At 34.7% G+C, this 14,725-nt stretch overlaps 1 long non-coding RNA gene across 1 annotated transcript in view; it reads left to right on the top strand.

Moving 5' to 3' along the window:
- Nucleotides 1–14,725, top strand: part of LOC131382459 (uncharacterized) — a 38,143-nt gene that overhangs the window by 20,870 nt on the left and 2,548 nt on the right. The window contains exon 2 of the long non-coding RNA XR_009211962.1: nucleotides 9,110–9,214. This is a non-coding gene — a long non-coding RNA (uncharacterized LOC131382459). The remainder of the gene's footprint in view (nucleotides 1–9,109; nucleotides 9,215–14,725) is intronic.

Genomic DNA, 14,725 nt, shown 5'->3' on the forward strand with positions numbered 1-14,725 from the left:
AATAATATCTGAATATTTACTATTTTTTTACAGAATTTTTAAATCAAAACTAAGATGTTCCAAAATAATTTTCTGTTTGGTATTGTATTTTCAATGATACGAAATGAGACCTAATTTGGGTATATACATTACCAAATATCAGAATACAGTTCACATGTAATATATGATAACCCGAGTGACATTTTTCAAAGAAAACAGTAATCTTGAAGAATTTTGCTGATATAATTACCACTTTAACTTCACTACTTAAAAAAATTATTTCATAAGATGCCTTTCTATATGGGTGAAAATGTCAGATAAATGTCATTTTAGGCAGCTGCCTGAGCAGTAATGAAGTCTTTTTATTTTGAACTCTAGCTAAACTAAAAAGAGTCTCTCTTTCTTTCTGATTATAAAAAGTTAAATCAGCCTTACCAGGAAGTTTAAGCATTACATTCATCATTTTTAGTGAGAATGTTGAATATGTTCTTTCCAGCAATGACTCCAAGCAATTATATCATGACTCTTTAATTGTGTTCCTGACTTAACACATAACATATGTAGTTATAAAAGGAGTATTTTGTGTTCATAGTGACTATTCATATCAGCCAAGCTACCAACATTCTGTCTCTCTGCTTTGCAATGTAAGTCCTTGGATTTAAGTAGAAATTACTATGAATATTATTTGAATATGAATTTTATCATGATATTAATTATAAATGGTTACATTTGAGAGTGAATATTAATGCTCTTAATTAAGCTTCATAGACAAAATCAGATCACAATAGTATGGATGTAATCAGCTTCTTTAAAAAGCCGGTAAGTTTTATATTAACCTTTTTTCTGAGGACCCATAGTCTGGAGGATGGAGAGTTTTGTTCAAAATGCACTAAGCATTCTTTTCTTGAGGGATATATTGGGAAATATATTTTAATTGGGAAATAAGAACAATTAGAAGTGTAAATACTATTCGAGGTATATCTCACTTGAAATAAACTATCATCTTAATTAATTAATAAAAACGAATTCAAACTAATTTAAAGAAACCAAAAGCATAGGAACTTGGGGCCATTTAGAGAAAGAATACACACACACAATTGTTTTATAGAAAAAGTACATTGATATTTAAGGTGCAGTTACTGGAAAGCTTAAAAGATAGTCACAAGAAGCTGTATAAGAAGGAAGGAAAACACACAAACTTGTTAAGACATATTTTGCCCCTAAATATGCAAAAAATTGCCTTGGCAAATACAGTGTAATACCTTAAACATGTGGAAAATATGAATACACAGTGAAGAGCACATTCATTTATTAAATGTTTATCATATGCTTGGACATCAGTGTAAAGCACTTTCTTGTATATTTTTCCTGTTTTATTCTCAAATGAAATGATCTGTTGTCTTAATCTTTTTTAATATATAAAGAACCTGAGACTCATAGAGGTAAATAACTTCCTCAAGGACATATGACAGTAAGCAAAAAATCGGGGCTCTTTGAGTCTTATGGTTACTTTGATTTCTGGAGAGTTCTGAGCTGCTGAGCTTTTCCTGTAAAAGCAAATCTCAGATTGTGTTTCTTATTATATCAGATTTGCTTTCCTCTCATGCTTAATCCCTTGATTTTGGTTTGGTATTCTATTTATCGTGTTGTATCTACTTTTCACTATGTAAAAACTTCCTTCCAATGAGAAAGAAAATCAGAGTTTTGGCCTTACAATTAGCATCCCAAAGCTTTCTAGAGATCAGAGTTGCATGACATTATAAGTTGCTGCCATTTTGAATCACCATGGACCATGGATATTTAGCAAGAATAAAGGTGCTAATCTCATTTTGTCACTTACATGTTAGATTTTTCAGTGGTTAAAGACCAGTGGTTGAAACAGTGTCAAAATTAATCTTATGCTAATTGTTTTATTTATCAGCTTAAGTGATTAGATTTAAATTATTTGTGTGTGAGTGAGCATGCAAACTTCCCTGTGAATTCTTAATAACAAAATGCTGTTTTTGGCCACATCATTGTTAATGACTGCTCTACTTTCCTATCTTCTAAAGACTCTTTTACCTCACTCACTCCTACCCCCATTATGATCTCAATTAGAACGCTACCCTTATGCTCACGTCAACCTCAAACTTCCCCTTGTTTATATTTGGATGCTTGCTATTTCCACGTACTCTTTCTTGATCCAAAGCACTTCTTTCAATTCTCATATTTTCTTTAATCATAAACTGTATTTTGGCATAGCTCTGACCTGGGTTACCTTCCTACTGCATTACTGAATTACAAAACCTGATTTCCTAAAAGCTCACTTATGAAGAGAAGACATTTCTGCATTTTTATGATGATTATTTCCAATTATAAAACCACTTAGTTCATATCATTGCCTCTAGGAGAACTCTCCTCACAAACCTGGGATCATAAGAATTTACCCATTTTCTTGGATCCTAATTGAATTATTAGTCTCTTTTCCATATTGTTTAATAGGTAAAAATTTAGTTTCCCCAGAAAATCAACATTTTCAGGTCCAAATTATTCCTTCATGCTTTACTTTTATTGCATTTCCTGTTATTTTATATTTGTTCAAAATAATTAGTGAATTATAATTGAGCCAGCTGAGTTTACTCATATTAAGAATTAAAATAGATTTTTCATTCGGTTTTTCTTTCCCTTGGGTATTAAGTAGCATTAGCTGCGTGCACTCAGAGAAAAGCCACATATGTAGATAAAGCAAGAGTTACTCTGCTCTAATGGTGTAAATTATCTCTTCTGCTGCATTGGCCTCTGAGAGTCCAATTGAGGGGTTAGAAAACAGACCTTTCACCTCTTTGTGTCTCTTATAAGCACTTTTAATCATGGCACAACGAGAACTCTCAATAATTTTTGTTGGATGAATAAGAATCTGTGCTCCTTAGTTTATCTGAAATAGAGTAGCAATGAAGTAAATATCTCTAGAAAAGTACAAAATGGAATAATTACTGCAAAAGTCAATATGTTGTACTAAAAATGGAAATTATCAGGCATTCTAATCCCTGCAATTAAAAGAATGTTATCTTGTGGTCTACTGAGGAAAATGAAGGAAGTTTTAAATTGCTTTTCTAAAACTCATTTGCAATGAAAGGCATTTAACGACTGATAATTATTAGTTTGTTGTATTATGGTAAAATATAGCAGCCTAAAAGAACTGAAAAAAGAGCAAATTCCTTTTTCCTTTAAACTTCATATTTAAAGTAAATTACGCAAACTGAATAGTAGTCTACTGAGGAAAAGCCTATTGTTTTATTACCCAGCTAAGCTCATAATTGAAATAATAGTGATTGCAACCAAATGCTCTGTAAAGAGCTATCACATTTTTGAACTGGGAAAAAGTATATGAATCAATATATTGTTAACCTGCATAGTAATTGTCCATTTTCTTGTCAGAGAATTTAGCATTGTATTTAGTCTAAAATTATATCTAGTGGACCTAGATTTTTAGAAAGAGAAAAGGCTGCTTCAAAAAATTTCATTGTCAAGGTTGTATTTGTTATCTTTTTTCCTCTGAGGTAATTGCATGATGAAATTATGTGTGAAAAGAGAATTTTCAGCTACTACCTTGAATAAAGGTTAGGGAAAGGTTATGTTTAGCATAATTCCATTTCCAACACATTGTCGCCCTATAGGCAGAATAATGTAATTTCATTTCTTTTCTGATTCCAATGGAGTACTGACATTATATATATATATATATAGTATATATTTTATATATAATATATATAATATATATATATATATTTATATATATATATATATCCATATATATATTTATATTTATATATAGTATATATAATATATTTATATTTGTATATATAATATATTTATATATAAAATATATTTATATATACACACACACATATATATATATTTTTTACTTTTCCCTTATCCATATTTGCATTCCTTCCACTGATTGTGTGGACAAATAGGATGATATGAATGCAGTGCCTTGGGAATCACTCAGTACTTTTTTAGAATCCCTTTATTTTCCCACATTTCCATTTCTACTACCATGAGATACCTCCTAATGATAGTTTTTCTCTTTAAAATCCTAAATTAGTCTCTTTCTAAGATGTTGCTCAATTTGACTGGGAAAGAAATAAAAAAAACAAATATTTCAGTTTTATTTTTGTAACACTGGAATAACATAGTGTCAATATGGGTATTGACCATCCAGACCAAACAAATACTTTATGCCTATTATGAATATATTATTTCCTTCAAATAAATGAAATATCTATTTTTTTCATTCATTCATGTGCTACTAATTACTTGCCATGTGCCAAGCATTATTTTACGAAGATAGCCTATAAAGAATTATTTTTAAAACATGGGCATATGAGTTGAGAATTGTTCCACAAAATGACTGAGCAGTAGTCCTCAAAACTCACAAGGTCATCAAAAACAGTGAAAGTTTGAGAAACTCACAGCCAAGAGGAGTCTAAGGAGACATGGCTACCAAGACAATGTGGTATCTTGGATGGGATCTGGGAGCACGCAAAGATTTTAGGCATATAGTTAGAAAATCTGAATAAAGTACAGACTTCAGCTAATCATAATGTATCAGTATTGGTTCACTAATTGTGACAAATGTGCCATCTCAATGTAAGATGTTAATAATAGGGGAAATGGGTGTGAGGTATATAAGATTTCTCTGTACTATCTTCACAATTTTTCCGTAAGTCAAAACTGTATTAAAATAAAAATTTTATTTTAAAAAAGCTGGGGATAATCTTAGCTATAATAGAGTTAGCCCTAAACTCCTCATTTTATAGAGGAAAAAAATTAAAGGTCATAAAGTTTGTATAGCTTTTCTAGAGTAGTATACAGCTTATGAATTAAGGAACTGAAACCAGACAATAGCACCTAACTGAAATGAATGTATTCTTTAGCATAACTAAAAACAAAAACTGTAATATTTTATTACACCATGAAAATAAATCTATCAATCTTAACAGAAGAAATACCCTTAGTACATATTTTTTGTTCACTAACCTCATTGGTGCATTATATTAATGAGATCCGATAGCCTCTTTAACCAATAGTATCTTGCAGTGGCTTAAAATGTGTGTGTGTGTGTGTGTGTGTGTGTTTTCTGTGCCCTCTAAGTACGTTCTGGAGGTTCTTTCTCATCTTGTCACTGATCAATGATCCATTCATACACTTTCTTTGTCTCTACACAACTGGTATCTGTTACACTTAATCACCTTTATTTCTATTTATTTTGAAAAATTTTAGTTTCTTGTTTTATGAATAACTGCAGGACAGAGATTTTATTACAAAGTCAGAAAGAATGATCTTTTACACTATATTGAGCTATGTTTGAGCTCTGCTGAAATAAAGCCAAGAGAGTGATTAACAAAGCTAAATGTAAAACATATATATGTATGTGTATATATGTGTGTGTGTGTGTGTATATATATATATATACACACAAATTATTTGATCCATATGCCCAGTTACCAAGAAGGTTTAAAAAACATAAAAGGATAATCCCTTCATACTCACTTTCTGATGTCCAACTATAGTTGACCCTTGAACAATGCAGGGGTTAGAGGCACCAACCTTGTGCGTAGTTACAAATCTGTGTATAACTTTTGACTCCCTAAAAGCTTTACTACTAATAACCTGCCATTTACCAGAAACCTTACTGACAACATAAACAGTTGTAAAACATGTATTTTTGTGTTATATGCATCATATATTGTATTCTTACAATTAAGTAAGCTAGAAAAAACAAATTGTTATTAAGAAAACCATAAGGAAGAGAAAATATATTTACTATTCTTTAAGTGGAGGTGGGATCTTCTTATAGGTCTTCATCCTCATCACCTTCACATTAAGTAGGGTGAAGAGAAGGAAGAAGAGGGGTTGGTTTTGCTATCTCAGGGGTGGCAGAGGTGAAGAAGGTAGAAGGAGAAGCAGCAGAGACAGGCATACTCAACATAACTTTCATCATGCGTAAGTGGACCTGTGCTCTTCAAACCCATGTTGTTGTTCAAGGGTCAGTTGTAGTTTATGTTGATCTATAGAAATACCATCTGGCACCTATCAGAGATGTGGAAGGATCCCACCAGCTATATTGAGACTATTGTTCATAGGTGATTATGATACTTGTGAGGGGCTCCCTGACTTCCTACTTTGTATCATTTATTTTAATGCAAAGAAATATTTGACGTGCTTGAGTAAATGCAACAAAACTAGAACTGAATGTGAATGAAAAAGATGAGATAACCACACCCTGATAAAGTAAAATCTCTAAGTACGTATTTAAAAGACACTAGAGTAAATGGGGGGAATGAGGTATAGTTGCAGAATTTACTGTTTTGGCACAGATAATAAAGTTTCTCGAGTCTGTCAGTTCAAGACGTACCATAAAATAGATAGTAGAAATTATACTATAACTGGATATAATCAAATCTCATTTTATTGAACAGAACAAGATCCCAACATAGTTGAAAACCAAGGCATAGGTAAAATAAACTTTTTTTGGGGCGGGGGATGGAGTCTCGCTCTGTCGCCCAGGCTAGAGTGCAGTGGCACCATCTCGGCTCACTGCAAGCTCTGACTCCGGGTTCACGCCATTCTCCTGCCTCAGCCTCCCGAGTAGCTGGGACTACAGGCACCCATCACCACACCCGGCTAATTTTTTGTATTTTTAGTAGAGACGGGGTTTCACCGTGTTAGCCAGGATGGTCTTGATCTCCCGACCTCGTGATCTGCCTGCCTCAGCCTCCCAAAGTTGTGGGATTACAAGCTTGAGCCACAGTGCCCAGCCAAAATAAACAATTTCAAACAGGTGAAGAAGAGTAATACAGAGAGAATAACAGTACAGTATCAGGCAGAATTGCTCATGTGTCTGTGGAGTCACACTGCATGTTAAGTCTATACCTATATCAAGTGTTTTTGTATGTTAGAAAAAAGTGTGGATAGGTTGCATTGCACATAGTGACCAGATGAGGATTACAGTTTTTGAAATTTTGCAGGGAGTATAATTAGAAAAATATTACCATATGTTATTAGGACCACGGACAGATAATGAGAACCATGAGAGAGTCTGTGCCGAAGTCTCAGTAATGTGATCAAATTAACAAATGGAGACAGAATAAAATTTGAAATGAGCAGAAAGGAAACGCTACATGTCATCCCAACAGCTGTTTTTACCAGACCTAAGAAAGTGATTGAGGGTAAGACGGTTGCTGACAAGCTACTGTCTTGAGGAAAACGAGGAAGAGAGAATTGGTAACTGCACAAAAGATAGGTCCACTTACTTTTTCACCCATGCTGGATTTTCAATACTTCTCACTTGACAAGCAAAAAAGCAATAAGGATGTGGGTAAAGCTTTTTATCCCACTGAAAATTGTTGGACAGAACTTTTCAGGGACATCTGGTCTCACTTTTAGAGCAGAATTACAGAAATGTTCAACATTCATAAGCACCTTGGATAATGGGATATATGACAATTTATGCCCTGTTTCTCTTCTGTATGTGTGGGTAGCTTAGAATTTGTTGATTGGGCATAGATAATTTCAATAGGTTTAAAGCTAAAACACTTCTAGGTTCAAACCTGTCTATAAAATTTCCTTGATAATGAGAGGAAAAAAAATTAAAAAGGAAAGGTGTGGCGATTAAATATATTAGTAGACTACCCCATTCCATGTACGCGATTTGGGGACTATTATGAAGTAACCACTTCATAATGGTTATTCCTTATCACTTAAATCATTGTGGAAATTTGCTCCTTCAAAAATGGACATACAATTCTCTAGTTAGGACTCAGGAGACAAAAAAAAAAAAAAAGTAAGATAGCAGGGATTTTCCATACTGAGCTTTGCTGCAATTTTAGAGCCAATAAGCTAATTTCTCTTCTTCACGCTAATAGGTTTTCAAGTCACTTAGGTATTTAAAATACTACTTTTAGATTACAGAACTAGAAGAGATAATAGATTTGACATTTTTCAAACTACCTTTTCTAGTTGTGCCCCCAAACTCATCCTGCCAAATGCAGATTGAAATGAAAATCTGATGCACTTTTTCAGAAGAATCGCTGATGCTGGCACTGCTTGGGTATAGTTGGAAGGATACATTTGCAATAGATTCTTATCAAACTCCTTATTCCAATCAATGAGAGGGGAAAGTATGTAGGGGCAAGATAGAGATATTTTATAGTATTCAACACTCCCCTGGCAGCCTCATTCTGCAGTAAGTCAGGTGAACCAAGAGCCTCACCTCACCTATTCTAACTTACTCCTTAACCTCTCAATATTGGCAGGCTGGACCTACCCTAGCCCTTGTCCTGGAAGAACCATATCCTTTCCCTCATATTCACTCTCTTAGTTAAGGTTCCCCAGTGAAATCATATGGTTACATTTTTAAAATCTGCTGCTACTTTTTTAGTGCACGCAGTCCCAGGGAGCAGGAGTGAGGAAGGAATGGAGCAGGGAGGAAAGGAGAACACATGCCAGAACACAGTATTCCACTTGGTACAGAGCATGCCTGATTGCTCAAGCTCATAGGGTCAGCATCTGAGATGCTTTAGAAAAGGCTGCTTATGAATGCCATCTCAAGGCCATAGTGGATCTTTGTGTTAGGTAGCAAGTACCACCAGCTTTCAAAACAGAAGCCCAGGAATTTAAAACATCTGTTGTTCTATATTGCAGACACAGTACTAGCAATTTTACAACTGTCTGTTCTCCTGGAAATTAATTTCTCCCAGTTCTCATTTCACAATTTTAAAAACTTTGACTTTATTTTCTCAACCCATTTTCTGTTTTCCTAAATGAATTACCACTAGTTCATATGTCCACATTGCTTTCTATTTTGATTCATACAGATTGACATTGTAATTCAGTTTTCATGCTCCTCAGCCATCCGAGGTTTGCGCACAGGTTCTTATGACCAGAATGCATGAGTTTCGATGTTCTCTAATATGCTGGCCATAGGCAAGGGATATTCTCCCAGTTCCTGTTGTGTTCCAAGATAAAATGTTAAAGATCTCTAGATAAGTGACATACTCATACAATATTTTTAACCTACTTGAATTGCATATATATATATGTCACTTAGCATTTTATAAATTACTTTCATATATTTTCTTTTTAGACTTCACCATCAATTCATACAGCAGATATCATCATACACAGTCCAGGTGTGAAGATTTGGGCTCAGAGAGACCAAGTCAGTGAATTGCCTGAAGACACATTGTTGGTTAGTAACAAAATACGGGGACCTGGAGCAATACTGATTTCACAACCCTATTTACTGTCTTCTGGAAAGTAAGAAAAAAAAATGGTATGGCTTTGGAGAAAATTGATGACGTTCCCAGGTGTCAGATTAAAGCATAATATTGGAGAAGGGGAAACTCTGTTCATCACCTGGTGAAGTGAATTTGGGGATTAGATCTTTCTCTGTTAGTTATAGCACATTATTCAGGGCAGATACATGTGCCAGACCATGTCGATCAGATAAAGCAGATGACCATTTAAGTCGCCTGTCACAGTATGAAATATGACTGTATGTTCTGCTATTCCCATTTAATGGAGAAATGTGAGAAAGCTGTTCCTTGTTGGAAATAAACTCACAAAATAAACAAATAACATTGTATCTATTAACACTAGCAAATGAGAACAGAAAATAGATGACTGAAAATCATACTTTTTAACATAACATATGAATGATGCAAATTCCTTGGGGGTAAAAAAATTAGCAATCTGTTCATATTGGTTGCCAGAAAGTTCTTGAATTTTAAATACGAATACTTCTATTGTGACTGTGAAGGCTGACAGAGCTGTATGTCTGAAATTTAATCTAACCAGTGAGGTTAGGATATAAGAGCAGATATTCTGGACTCAAAGTGGGTACTCATCAATACAAATACCATACTGAGGTGTAATAAATATCTCCTTGCCAACTTTTTTCTATGATGTCACTGTGAGCTTTATGCAAGAATATTTGTTACTTTATATTTTCAAAACCTTTAAAATAAATGATACATGGAATAAAAGATTAGCAGTAGCAGATAAATCATCACCATTTGATCATTTATATTTGGCGATGATAGAGTGATAGCCTTAATGTCATTCCATGCATGTGAAGCACATTTAAATCAAGAATTCTGAATGAAACAACACACTTAAATCTGAAGTCTTCTCTCAACTCTCCTGGTCATTTAATGCTATGTATATCTGGGCTGTCTAATTACAAACATGTTTAGTTAAATGAGGAACTGTTATTTCCAGATGAAGCTGTGCAAAATTCTTGGTTAGATTTGGGTTTGAGGTCTAAATGAATGCTATTAGTATATTATGGAGAGTGTGTGGTTTGGAATAAAGTATTGATGTACTTTCTAGAAACAGAATTAGTAGGAGCACAGCTTTTCTGTAGGAGATGTGGAATCATTGAGCAGTGAGAAATGTCAAGTACACGTCCAGTCTGAGAATGTGAAGGAGAGAAGGACCATAGAAACAGAAACCCTCATTCTTTCCTCTGCACAAACTTGTCCAAGGTACTTCCTAACAAGAAGATGGTAGAACCTGAAAAAAAGGAAGTTCGTAAGTCTGAATAGCAGGAATGGAATCAAATTAAACATCAAAATGCAGGGTTCACAAAATTATTTTAAATATATATATTTTTTAAGCGAGCAACATTTATCTGCACTGTTGTGTGTGTATGTTTATGTGTGTGTTTTGCAGTAGGCTGGTAATAAGAAAGAATAAAATCACTCGCTTGACTAAAGGAGTCTGTTAATAAGTAGGGGAGAGAGACATGTTCACTACATGGATAAACATAATATGATGAAAAAAGACCATGTGCAAAAGGAAGGATTAGAAGGGTGCCTGTGAGAAAGAATGACAGCTTGATACTAATAAAAAGCATTTATTAAGGAGAGCAATGTCTTTTCTTCAACTCGAGCTACTGAGTTTAATATTTGCTCTTTCTGACTATGCTGAAATCAGAACACTCAACTTTTCCCTAGCCAGATAGTTATTAGAGAAACACTGAGCTCTGCTGGTGAATCTACAATCACCATTTGATGATGGCAAATGGGATTTATAATTAGACTATGAAATAGGTAAGAGGATCTTTAACTATCTTTGAGGAGTACATGGTTGTGCAGACAGGGATCCTGCCTGAGGAAGACTGACTTACAGCCAGGACGCCCGTCTAGCACAGCTGCTTGGAAGGAAGAGGTTGGAGTAGTGGACAGGGGTGTTGTGTGAGGTTACAATAAGACAAATGTTTGTTTGTTTGTGACACTCACTGGTCAGCCAGAGCAGGCCTTTTCAGTGTTGTTCTGAGTTGTTTTTTATTTCATTTTTAAAGCTTAAAATTCTGTAAGGGACTGCCTAACCATCCTGATTCATATATACATGAGTAAGTAAGCTCTTGTTAACATGTGTGATACATAGTATTTGACAGTGTTTCCAAGAATTCAGGACACTACTCAGAAGCTTATTAGATATGCTATACTTCTTGAAAACACCCAAATTATTTATCATTAACGCTCATGTTACTGGAGAGGAGTATTACTGGAAGAAATTAGATTTTCCAGGGTAAGCTGAAATTAATTTATTTGATTCTGAAATATCTTTTTATTTCCTTCTTTTCTTCCTTTCTTTCCTTTCCTTTTAGTTAACCTTTGAGCAAATATTTTTTCTATAAAAAATGACTCTAAACAGTAACCTTTGGCTACTTTTTCTCAGTACCAGACGATTTATGCACAGTAAATATATTCAGCCAATGATGTGACCAATTATTTTTTTGAAATGTGATTTTTAGAAGGGAAGGCGTTCTCCAGATTGACTGATTGATGGAGATAGACCACCCGTGGTCCAAAATAAGCCACCGGCATCTTCTGCCAGCCCATGGTGCAGCTTCCTGAGTTTTCTTTCTTTCTTTTGTACAGCTCTGTGGCTTCTTGACTAACGCATGAGGCCACCTCCCAGGGCTGTTTGAACTGTTCCCGCTGATAGGTGAGGGCATTTCTCCAGCCCTGCTTCTAGACTCCCTCTTAATCTTCAGATGGCCTCTCACCCAGTGGCACATTGAGTTATCCTTTCAAACGGTAATTTCACAAAAATGTACACATATGATCTTTTGTAAGTTATTTGCAATGAATAGGTGGGCCAAAAGCTAAGGTGAAAGACGCAGACTTTGAATGCTAAATCTTGTTGAGTTTTAAGGATATATTTTTATAGTGTATGGATTTCTGCTAGGCAGAGATGGTCTCATAGCAAAAGATTAATGTTCCAGACATGGAGGTTGCTGAACCCAAACTATCTCAGGAAGAAACTATTCTTCACACATAGCTATCTAGGTTGCCAATTTAGAACGCATTTTTATCTAAGCAGAGTGTATATGTGGACATATTTCCTGTAACTTCTGCAACCACAGATATAAATATTTTGATTAGTATTTCTGTGGCCAACTTAGTTTCTGACCCTACCTCATCAAGGAATAAGGTTTACATCTCAGTCTGCGACCTACTTTTTTGCCAGGATGGTCACCTGTGATCTCAATTCTGCTCTCAACCCGCTATAAACATAATTCTGGCCAGAGGTCAGAGATCATAGGCCAGTTTACAAATATTGCATTTATTGTTCTAATTTTTAAACAGTGTATGTAGTTATCTGTGGCTAGGCAGAGAGAGAAGAGTAGATGTGACAAGCCGGCTGGGGCAGACAAACTGACCTTGTCAATTACTTGGCAATTTCATGCAGAATAGCTCGTATATCTGATTTTACCTATATCTTATTTGGAAAATTTTTAACCGAAATTACTGAAAACACTTTCCCTTATTGTAATCAAAATGTAATCTACATGTGTCAAACTGCAAACATTAATATATACGGCTTACCAAGTAGAAATAGAACAAGAAATATCAGCGACATTTATTTTTTAGTCACATTCTTATCAGCACAAAAATGTTTAGTAACTTTCATATTTGCATATTTCTTTATAAATTATATATAGAAACTTGGGTGTAATATTTATCATAAAACATTCTTAAAAATAGAAATTAAAAATGTGAGAAGCTAGCAAATGAAAGAGAAGCTACAATATTTTTTTCTTATACTGATATAGTTTGGATATTGGTTCCTACTCAAATTACATGTTGAATTTAATGCCCAATGCTGGAGGTGGGGTCTGGTGGGAAATGTTTGGGTCATGGGGGCAGATCCCTCATGGCTTCATGCTGCCTTCCTGATAGTGAGGTCTCTTTTGAGATCTGGTCATTTAAAACTGTGTGGCACCTCCCCCATCCCCCATCTCTCTCTCATTCTTGTTCTCACCATATGAGATACCTATTCTCCTGCTTTGCCTCCAGCAATAATTGTAAGCTTCCTCAGGCCTCTTCAGAAACAGATGCTGCTATGCTTCCTGTATAGCCTGCAGAACCATGAGCCAATCAAACCTATTTTCTTTGTAAGTTACACAGTCTCAAATGTTTGTTTGTAGCAATGCAAGAACAGCCTAATTCATAAAACACAAAAGATCCTGTCCTGGGAAGCACGTTCCTTCCCTTCGGAGTTGCTTGTATGGATCATCATGCACAGTTGCTTCTTTCTGTCTTACTGATCTCAAGTTGAGGACACTCGTTGTCTTCTTGGTTTCTCTCTATTAACACACTTCATTATATCTTATTGATTTCTGAAGCCTGGTATGTAGATATTCAGAATTGATATGCTCTTCATACATTTTTACTTCCCCCATAGCTTAGAAGACAGTTGTGTAGATCTGGAATGTTTTGTGTAAAGTCTCAGACCTAGTTCAGCTCTGGGAGCCAACTTTTCCTAGTCTGCCTTGTCCAGTGGGTGCCAACAAATGGACATGGTATGTGTAACTAAATATTTACAGATTGTTATGTAACAAGTGAAAATCTCAGGTCCTCTATCTCGTTGTAAGCTATTACATTATGTAGTGTGGATCCCTTTGGCACTAACTTATCATTATCCTTTTCATTTAAGTGATGTCAAGTTTTATAAGTATCTGTTGAAGAGAAACAAATATGGTTTATATCTGCATCCAATCCTGACATGGAAATATAGTCTTTTAAAATATAAAGTTACAGTTTCTGCTGGTCTTTTAAAATATAAAATTACAGTGTCTGCTGTTTGATACTATTTGTCATATTCAAACATGATATGCTGAGAATTTTTCTCTCTGTGATGACTGACTCCGAGGTTGGCCAGTCTTCTGCTGTGCTGTCTTAGTATCACTCCATTATGCTTTGTGATCTAGAGATTAGAACCACCGGTTTGTCTTCATGTCTTACAGTTAATTGCCCCATTGCGTGTGTGTGTGTGTGTGTGTGTGTGTGTATTTGTGTGTGTGTGTTTAACATTAATACTTCTAGATTTTTTATTTTAAAATAATGTTAAGCTTGGAAAGTTGCATAGATAATACTTAGAATTTTCTTGCTAACTCCTCCCAGCTTTCCCAAATGTTGACATTTTACATAACCATAACCAATGAACAAACCCAGAAATTATCATTGACACAATACTACTACCTAAATGAATTACCTTATTTAAGTTATATTAATTATCTCTAAGGCCTTTGTAAAGTGTAACATCACTTTAATCTCTTTTCATCTGGAACACTTCCTCAAATCTTTCTTTATCTTTCATGACTCCTTGCCAATTGCTTTGTAAGATATCCTTCAAATTGGGTTTGACATGTTTTGTCATGATTAAATTCAGTTTAGAAATTTCTGGC

This window comes from Hylobates moloch, unplaced genomic scaffold, assembly GCF_009828535.3.
Source record: "Hylobates moloch isolate HMO894 unplaced genomic scaffold, HMol_V3 SCAFFOLD_24, whole genome shotgun sequence".
Classification (NCBI taxonomy): Eukaryota; Metazoa; Chordata; class Mammalia; order Primates; family Hylobatidae; genus Hylobates; species Hylobates moloch.